Source organism: Equus asinus, chromosome 1 (assembly GCF_041296235.1).
Source record: "Equus asinus isolate D_3611 breed Donkey chromosome 1, EquAss-T2T_v2, whole genome shotgun sequence".
Classification (NCBI taxonomy): domain Eukaryota; kingdom Metazoa; phylum Chordata; class Mammalia; order Perissodactyla; family Equidae; genus Equus; species Equus asinus.
In genome coordinates, this window is record NC_091790.1 from 163,830,510 (window position 1) to 163,840,393 (window position 9,884).

Sequence of the window (9,884 nt, forward strand, 5' to 3'; positions counted from 1 at the left end):
TCCTGGATATGGCCAAATGTTCCATCACGAAATAGCTTCAATAATAATAATGCCTTTAATTAATGTACCATTATTAATTGGCCCTAAAATGACAGTATGATGTAGCTTTTATTAATCCTCGTTCAATGAATGAGGATATTGGTGTTCAAAAAGGTTAAGTAACTTGCCCAAGATCACAGAATTAGGGAGTGCCTGAACCGCCATTCAGGTCTGTTTGATTTCAAGATTGTACTGGCTGCTCTTGCTCATTGCATTTGGGAAAAGGCAAGTTCTCGCCTCCTCCTTGCAAGGAAATGTTTTTTATGTTTTTCCATAGCTGACTCTTCCCACAAGCACAAGGGAGAATTCTACTTTTTATATTTTAATACTTTGAATGTAAACTGGCTGTTGTGGTTAAATTTTCAGCAATATTGCATTATTATTTAAGAAAATAACAGAAGGAACAGGAAAAATAATCATGGAACTAAGTTCAATGGTTCTTTTCTTACAATGAAACATAATTCTAATTTTTCTTAAACAAATGGGCTTTAACAATATCAGCCTGATAATGAAAAAAGTGAATTTTAAAATAGCTTGTTTTTCACATAAATTTGGTTCTTTATTGTCAAGAAAATTTAGTTTTGAATGGCATTTTGCATTTCACATTCAATTAAATTCAGTACAATGTATTCAATAGGTAGATGGGGAGGGCAGGCTGTGGAAAAAGGAAGCTGATGTTCAATGATAAACCGGATTTGGGTCAAAAGACCCATGTTTGCCACCTACTAAGTGTATAAAAGTATATAAGTCAACTGCTCTCTCTAAATCTCAGTTAAACTTATCTGAAGAATGGAGGCTAATTCCTACCTCAAAAGGTTATTATGATGATTCTCCGGGACAACGTGTGCTAAAGTGCCTACCTGCATGCCCAGGCCATAGGAAGATTTCGAAAGATCTGCTTGTGTTTGAAGTGTAACAGATGAATGAGCAATGAGGCATTAGAGAGACTGGAGGAGGTCATAGTAAGAGAGTGATAAGGGAACATTTGCACGGAGTAGGTTATGTTTAAGTTGACATTTGAAGAATGGGCATAATTTTAACAGGTGGAGGTTAGTGATAACAAAATTCCAGCAGAGTAATGGGATTAAATAGAGGCAGAAGAGTGTAGCTCTGATCCGGGAATCACTGGTGGTGAGGATTGGCTTGGTATGAAGAGTTAACAAAGGGAGAGATGAGGAATTAATAAGATGATTAGATTGATAGATTCCATTCCAATGAAATCTAAAAACACCATCCACTGTAAGATGCACTATTATTTCATGCTCCATTCAGAAAAAAAATACCCAGCCAACTAAACAGGGACAGAAAATATTTTATTGAATGAACTCTTTTAGAATTAGACATTGTACATCATTCTCATGCATAAATAGGAAAGAAAAAAAAAAAGGAAAATTAGTTGGTTCAAGAATGCCTGAAGTATCTTCAATTTCTATATCCTGAGTCATTTCTGTATTCAATACAATATTGCCCTCTGTGCCACCAAGAGCTCTGATAATGTGGCATTTCTTAAAGGAGTGCTCTGCTGTTGTCTCTGGGGTTTCCTCCAAGCTGCTGACACCCCTTCTGCAAATTCTGATATATGTTCTCAGGCAGCGGCAACCGTATCACTACCACCTCATGGCTGCCAGAGCCTCTAAGACACAAACTGACTTCAGAGATGTTAAAATGTGGGGAGAAGTCTGCTTTTTAGAAAATCTTTGAAAGTTGTGGCTGTGAGAGGCCTCGAAAATATATTATGCGTAGAGTCTGTACTTTAAACTGTAGCAAATTGAGAAGCACAAAATACTTTTGAATTGGATAGGTGCTTTGGGTGATTCATCCTGGCCACAGGATATGGAAGGATGGGAGAATATGGAGCTCCAAGGTCTGTGCACTGGTGAGAGATGACAATGGTCTCAACTGGGGACCAGCTGAGACAATGGAAGGAAGACAAGGGACTTCCCACGGGAATGCCACTCTACTGAGTGAGTTCATAATATTTCCCTTTGTTTTTCATACATAAACTCTAATCTTTTAAGTTAAATTTTGTTTTTCAGCAAATGTCTGGGCCCTAAATGGAAAGAGAATGGGAATGGGAAGATTTATAAAGGAAATCTGGGACGCTCCAGTCATCCAGATTGACAAGAAACTGTTTCCACCTTTTGAGTCTAGTGCATGCTAGGCCCTGAGCACGGTACAGAATATGTAAAGATGGGTATAAGTCAATCTCAGCCCCTGAGGAACCCAGCATCTTTTAGGGAATACAGAGAAAACAAGAGTTAGACTACCATGTCAGGCACTGACACAGGAGAGGAAGTGTAAACACAGGGGAGACGTCTTCCAATGCCTCAAGAGCCTTTGGTGGCATGATCAAGGGAGCAGCAGGACTGCTTTGGATCAAGATACATGAAAACGGAAGCAGGGGCAGGCCCGGGTGGATTTTCCTCCTCAGGATTCAAGTCTCTGCCGTGGGTAGCTTTATTCCTCAATTCCTTCAGGGCAGCCTATGCATACTGGTTGTAGGTCAAGCCGCCCCATGGAGACAACGAAGACCTCACATCATCTGTATGCCCTATCTCCTTATAAGGAGCATCAGGAAGACATTGTGGCCTTGGATAGTGGTTCTTCCCTTCTCCTAAGTGTGCTGGAGACAGAGCACCTCCCCTCGCCAGCACCCCTGGGATGCTCTGGGAATGTCATTCCCCATAAGGGGGGAACATCCAGGCTGTTCTTTTTCTGAGCTGTTGTGTCTCTGCCTTGTGGGAGAAAATTTGCCTCTTGTGACTTTTAGTCTGTCTTAGTAAGGAAGTGGATAGAATTTTATGCTAGATCAACAAGTGTGACTTGCACCCAGAAAAATTTCCAGGGAGGGAATGTGGCAATGAATATAGACTCTGCTGTCTCAAGTCATTATGCCTGTGATTGGTGTGGTTTTCTGCAGGGTCTGCCTCCTTAAAAGAAATCCCAGATTGGACATAAAGATGCTGCTTGAGGGTAATCTTCTGTCAATTACTGAGAATAGCTCTGCAAATATATATATATAATGCCAAAATAGAGAGTGTGAAAATTGAGAATAAAATCTGCCTAAATTCAGCACCCTGCTGATGCCTAGATATTAGTAAAGGAAATAAATCTCTTTGGTGGAGTTATTATCCATATGTTTATGATGTTTTAAATTTAATCCTCTATATTTAATGCTGAAGAGGTTTTCTAGCTAGAGTAAGTCCAACTGTGGCAATAAACAAATAGCAAAATGCAAATGGCTCAATGGGAAATGATGGGGGAAGTCTATTTCTTACTCACAGAGTCGAAAATGGGTGTTTGTTTGTCATTGGCAAGCAGCAACCAGTGACCCACGCCTGCTCTTACTGCTTGGAAATTCACCGTGCTCACTTAGAAGAACCTAGCAAGCAAAGGCATCAAGGATCATGCATGGGTGGTTTCTGGGGGACAGGCTTGAAGGCAGTCTGTGTCACTTCTGCTCCCATTTCATAGGCTGGAACTCAGTCACCGGTATGCACTTCACTGCAGGAAAGCTTGGGAGATGTAGACTAGTTGTGTGTTTAAGAAGAGAAAATAGGTTATAAGTTAATGAACAATTAACCAGTCTCTGCCATAGTCTACCCTTCTGTTCACCAAATACAGAATCTGCCCCTCTGTTCTACCCACACAGAAAACACACTCAACCTCCTCATCAAGGGAGGAAACTAAAGTTCCACACAGTCAGGACATCCAACTTTGATCTCCCTGCAATATGCAGTCCTTTCTATTAGTTCTAGATAACCCAATAAAACAGTTACCCATGAATAAAGCATTTGATCCTAACATGCTCCATAGGCAACAATGGAGCATAGAAACAATAGCAGCAAAACTCCCCTTCAGAAAAGAAGACACTTGTCTTCTGCCTGTTTTAGATTTAATCTTCTATATTTAATGCTGAAGAGGTTTTCTAGCTAAAGTCCAACTGTAGCAATAAACAAATAGCAAAACACAAAATTGCTCAATGCAAAATGATGGGGGAAGTTTATTTCTTACTCACAGAGTCAAAAATGGGTGTTTGTCATTGGCAAGCAGCAACCAGTGACCCACACCTGGTCTTACTGCTTTGAAATGCACCGTACTCCGAAGAACCTAGCAAGTAAAGGCATGAAGGATCTCTAGTAATGATGGATTTCTGCTGGGCAGGCACTTGGAAGGCCACCTAGTTTGGCGGTTTCTCGATTAAGCCCTGATTCTGCTCTATGGAGGGAACACCAGGAGACCTGGCTCCCGCCTCAGTGAGGGTCTTTCTTAAGTGTTTTCCTCTTCCACTCCTGGAGTGGGCATGAGAGAGTACGCCTTCCTTGGGAGACGTAGGACTTTCATAGACCATTTGCTACTTGTATAAGGTTGGTTTCCCAAAGACTGTTTTAAAGCTTAAACTGTCAAAGATGTTTTTAAGCCCAGGATCGTGGTTTCTTTGACAAAACAAGCCCCTCAACAAACTGTGTAGGTTTCTGGTCTATTTGCTTCAACAGATCTCATGTACCAATAACAATACCTAAACATTTCCTAGCCTAATTTTTAATCAGCTTTGTTTCCTTATCTCTCTCTCTTCCCCTCTGCCTACCCCTTTCTGTAAAGTTACTGTAGCCATATTGAAGCTATCTAAAACGGTATGTTTTTTGAGGGAAGGCAACACCCTTAATATAATCTTTGCTTTATAACTGAGTCACTCTGCGCTCTCGCCGCTGAACACTTGATATTACTGGACAGCTTGGCTCTCAACATCACCACAACTGTAAATAATTCCTCACCTATTTCAATGTCTTTTGATTGGGAGCGCTGACTGGGCTTAGCTCCTCTCCAGCTGCCAGGGAGTATGGAAAGGGGGCAACTGGTCTCATTGACTTCCTACGTAGAGGGGAACCTCTGTTTTACCATGACTCTGTCCCTTTATCAGTCTAAGAACCATACATATTCTTTCCCTTTTCAAAAACAATGCTGTTATATAACTGTTCTCCTATGGAAAAAAAATGCACTCACCAGTTCCCCAGAAGGAGACACCTAAAGTTACACACATCAAGTGCTGCATCCCGTTCCAAGTCTGCGATTTCCAGGCTATGTTCACTTCTCAATTTTCTTTCACAGTTAGTCTTGATATTTTACAACTATAAACTGAATTGTAAAATTCACCATCAAGCACCCAGAGTGGGAGAAATAAATGAAACAAAATGGAATTTAGGTAAAATATATAAATATATATACACAAAGCAATAGGAAGGGATTTCTGGTAGAGGCTATGCTTTTAGGCAAGGGATCTTGAGGTTGTAGCTGGCTGGTATTTGTACTTTCTTGCTTTCTACCCACTTTACTTCCTCTTTGCTTTCAACCAGTACATCAGCTAGTCAGTGCTCTTTACCAAGGGAAATTGACTCAAACCTTCATTCCTGAGAGATCTGAGCCCATGGTAGTCCTTCTTGTATAGCACTGCAGAGGTTTCTATTAACTTTTGCTACAAGGCTTGGTAATATGAGGACAGCATCTGGGTTTCATCCATATTCCTCTCCAGCTATAGTGTGCACAAGCATCTGTATATTTCCTTGATAATTATGATCAATAATTACAGTCAAAACTGTGACCCGCTCTTTTGTTACTTATTTAGTGGCATGAAGAACTCTAAATGGCCATCTTCCAATTCAATGGAATCATTGCTGAGTCTCCTGATAGAAACATTACTCCTTATGATTATATGTATGTAATAGACCAATGTAATCATTGACTTGTGACTTGGTGGGATAGTAAAGTTGCCCATAAATAAATTGTAGCACACATCTGCAGAGAAGTAACCCTAAGCAAAATGTGCTACTGTCCCTATCAGGTAAAAGCATACTGCTTCTGATTATTTCTCTTTAGTGGGGAGCAGTAAAAACACTTGTCAGTATAATAATTGTATACCAGGTATCAGGGTTATACCCTTTGTGCAATTCTCACTTGTGATTGAGCCATCCCACATGATCAACATTATAATAACCCTTTCTTACTTTCATAGACCAATACAACTTCTACACATTTAACTTTAGACAGTTGGAGATGTTAGGGAAATTGCCACTCCTGCAAGTTTTGAGACTGAAAGTGGCACTAAACTCTAAACCACACAGTGATGCACTATTGTTTTTGATTTATTTCTTTGACATGAAAGAAGAGCTTCAGGGCTCCAACTATGCCCTTCCTGCCACAATAGCTTCACTCATGGATCTGGGAATCCCTGTAGGAATTCTGTGTATTGCTAAAGATTTTATTTCCACCTCTGCACTGAAGAACAGGAAATATACCACAAATGAAATCTGACTCTCACCTTGTCTACCAGGAGATGATCTAGAGTCATAACTATTTATTACTTATTTTTAATAATCTCTCCAAAATTTCTTTGAGGAAGGCTAGAAGGTAGATTCCTAGCATTTTTTTTTTTTTTTTTTTTTTTTTATGATTGTGATCGTAGCATCCTTTCTCAAGGGTAAACAGTCTGCTCCATTTAAGGGGCTCCAGGTCTGGGAATGGATGAGTGGATTGCATTATCAATTGTGTGGATTACAATCAGCCTCAATCAGATTTTAAAAATTGACTTCCTTCCTTTTTTAGTAAACACCCTCAGAAAAGATTTCTATAAATATTTCTCATTTTTTTTCCTATAAAAGTTAGCAGTCATGGAAGTTTTTAGAAGTTCATTATGGAAATTTTCAAGTATAAAGAAACAATAAAGCATTTTACAGTGAACACATACATACCTACTACCTAGATTCTACCATTAACATTTATCATGTGTTCCATCACATATTACTTATTCTTCTTTATTAATCTGTTTTTCATTTATGAATTTCAAGTTATGTTGTAGGTTTGATACACTTCCCAATAAATAACTCAGCATGCACGTGAGTTTTGACAATAGGTGCATCTGTGTAACCCAACCCACTGTTTAGATACAGAACATAAGTCCCTCACACGCAAGTTTTCTCTGTTTGAGTTTAATTTTGTAAAGAGCTCCAGGAATATGTTGAGTTATTACTTTACTTATGACCTGGGGCCAGTGAAAGGTGGGTACGGATTAGGGTATGAGGAGAATTGATTTTTCTTGCTTAGTAACTTACTCAGGCAAGGGAAAATCCATAAATAAGGCAGAGGGGCTGGTTCAGCAGGCAAAGGAGAGTCATATTTTATGTGTGAAGTGAGCTGCTTATAGATAGCTTATCATTTGGTCTGCCATTTTATTTCTCTGTTTTTTCTTTCTCTTGTCTGCCTGTGGATTACATAAACCATTTTTTAGAATTCTATTTTAATTTGTGTAGTGTATTTTAGTACATCTCTTTCTATATAATTTTAAGTGATTTCTACAGGTATGATGTACATACTTAACTTATCAATAGTCTACCGATGTTGACATTTCATCAGTTCATGTAAGCTATGGAAGCTTTGTCTCACTTTAAGTTCCTTTATCCTTTCCCATTTATAATATAATGCCTAAATATTTCTTCTACATACATTGATGATCACATCAAACAATGATATACCTTTGCTTCAAACATCACACACAATTCAGAAAACTCAAGAAGAGAAGGAAAGTGTACGGTACTTACCCAAATTTACTCTTTCCATTATTCTTTATTCCTTCCTGATATTTCTAGGTTCCTTGTTTTATCATTTCCATTCTGTTTCAAGAACTTTCTTTAGCTAATTTCTTTAGGCTGTATCTGCAGGTGAAAAATTCTCTTAGTTTTCTTTCATCTGAGAATGTCTTGATTTCCCCTCCATGCCTGTGTGGCATTTTTCCCGGACATAGATGTGGAGTTGATAGCTCTTTACTTTCAGCACTTAAAAATTACAGTGCCACTTCCTCCTGGTTATTTCTGACAGAAATCTGCTGTCATTTGAATTGTCTTCCCCCTATAAGAAAGGTATCACTTCTCTCTTACTGCTTTCATGACTTTTTGTCTTTAGTTTTTAGAAGTTTGACTCCAGTGGGTCTTGTGCATTGCTTTGAATTTGTCCTCATTGGGTTTCATTGATTTTCTTGAATCCAGGTTTATATTATTTGCCAAATTGGGAAATTTTTACCCATGATTTCTTTGAATATTCTTTTAGCCCCATCCTCTTTCTCCTCTTCTTCTGAGACTCGGATAACACAAATATTAGATCTTTTGTTATATCCACAAGACTCTATTCATTTTGTTTCAGTCTATTCTCTCTCTGTTATTCAGATGGCTAATTTCTATTATCGTATCATCCAGTTCACTGATTCTTTGCTCTGTCTTTTTTATTTTACTGTTGATATCAACCAATGATTTTTTTATTTTGTTTATTGTATTATTCCATTATAAATTTTCCATTTGGTTCTTCTTTATATCTTCCATTTATTTGCCCAGATTTTCTTCTTTTTCATTTCTTTCAAGTGTGTTCGTAATTACTCACTAAAACATTTTTTATGATGGCTGCTTGAAAATCCTTGTGAGGGGATTCTAACATGTGTGCGATCTTGGTATTATCATCTGTTGGTTGTCTTTTGTCATTCAAATTGAGATTTTTCTTGTTCCTAGTGTGACAAGTGATTTCTGATTGTATCTTGAGCATCCTGAGTTTTATGCTGTCAGACTCTGGATCTTATTTAAGTTATTAAGTCTTCAGTTTAAGCATGCCTCTTCTGACAGCAGACTGGTGGAGGAAGGGGTCCTCCCCTTTGTTACTGCCTTCTGATCTTCATTTGACTACAACATAAATGAGAAATTTTTATTGTGTTAGGCCACTAAGATTTTGAGATTTTAACAGCAGCTAGTATTAATTAACCGAATACTCTAGGAAAATATGTACTTGTTTATCTGATCTATGCAGATCTGTGACTCATTTCTCCATTTGTTTTATTAATGGGCAAAATATGTGTGGTGGGGAAATTTGGAGTGAGGCAACAGCAGCTTCTCTCTGTGCTTATTCAGAGTGTTTAGTAAATTAACATTTCCATACTAGGCCATAAAGCCCAATATGATTATTTCCCCTGACACCCCTCCCATTCCCCAAAGAAAAAGCAATCTCCAATTGTACACTGGTTGAACACTTTGCCTTCTGGAATACTCTTCTATCATTGTGCTCTGTGCAGTAGCCCTCGTGGTCTGAAGAGAGAATATACCCTACACTGAGGAATCTTCTCTCTTCACTGCAGGATCCAGCCTGCTGTTCATAATAAACTCTGAAATCTGTGTGTGTCAGGTGCTACTTAGGTAGGGAGCACCACATGAAGTACCGTCATACTGCTGTGGGACAACGGAGCAGGTAAAGACTGTTACAGAACACAATCTGCTTCTCTCTTCCATGTCGGGACTCAGATCCTGGTTATAGGAGAAGACACCAGAATCTTCTCCTCTCCAAACCCAATTTTCCTCTTACCTCTGGTCAAACGGAGAGAGTGAGATGACCGCCCCCGCCCCCTCTACTGAGGCTGGGGTCCAACAATGAGCAGAGGGCCCTGTGCTTTAGATCAAATTAGGTAAGTGAAAGCATTTTGTGATCTGTAATTCTCAAATATGCATGTTGTGAGGCAACACGGTGCTGGCAGTTTTGAAGTCAGATCTACTTGTTTTCAAATCCTGCCTCCATTCCCTTCTAGCTAGGCAATGTTGGGACTATTCCTTGACTTCTCTGAGCCTCAATTTCTTCAGCTCTCAAATGGGACCTATAAGCTCTCAGGGTGAGATTAAACGAAATGACATGTGAAACAGTCAGCTCTGTGTCTGGGACATAGTTGGTGCTCAATATGTTAGTTTTTGTCCTTTCCCTTTCTTGCCCGCGGAATGTCCTCTGAGTGGAGCACAGAGACAATTCTTTCTTGTGCCCCTCCTGCC

At 39.1% G+C, this 9,884-nt stretch overlaps 1 long non-coding RNA gene across 1 annotated transcript; it reads right to left on the reverse strand.

Moving 5' to 3' along the window:
* Positions 1-1,421: 1,421 nt before the first annotated feature.
* On the reverse strand, positions 1,422-8,621 carry LOC139044826 (uncharacterized). The gene is made up of 3 exons (XR_011502098.1): positions 7,632-8,621; positions 5,044-5,175; positions 1,422-3,569 (listed from the first exon to the last, which is right to left on the reverse strand). It is a non-coding gene; the product is annotated as an uncharacterized lncRNA (long non-coding RNA).
* Positions 8,622-9,884: the final 1,263 nt, after the last annotated feature.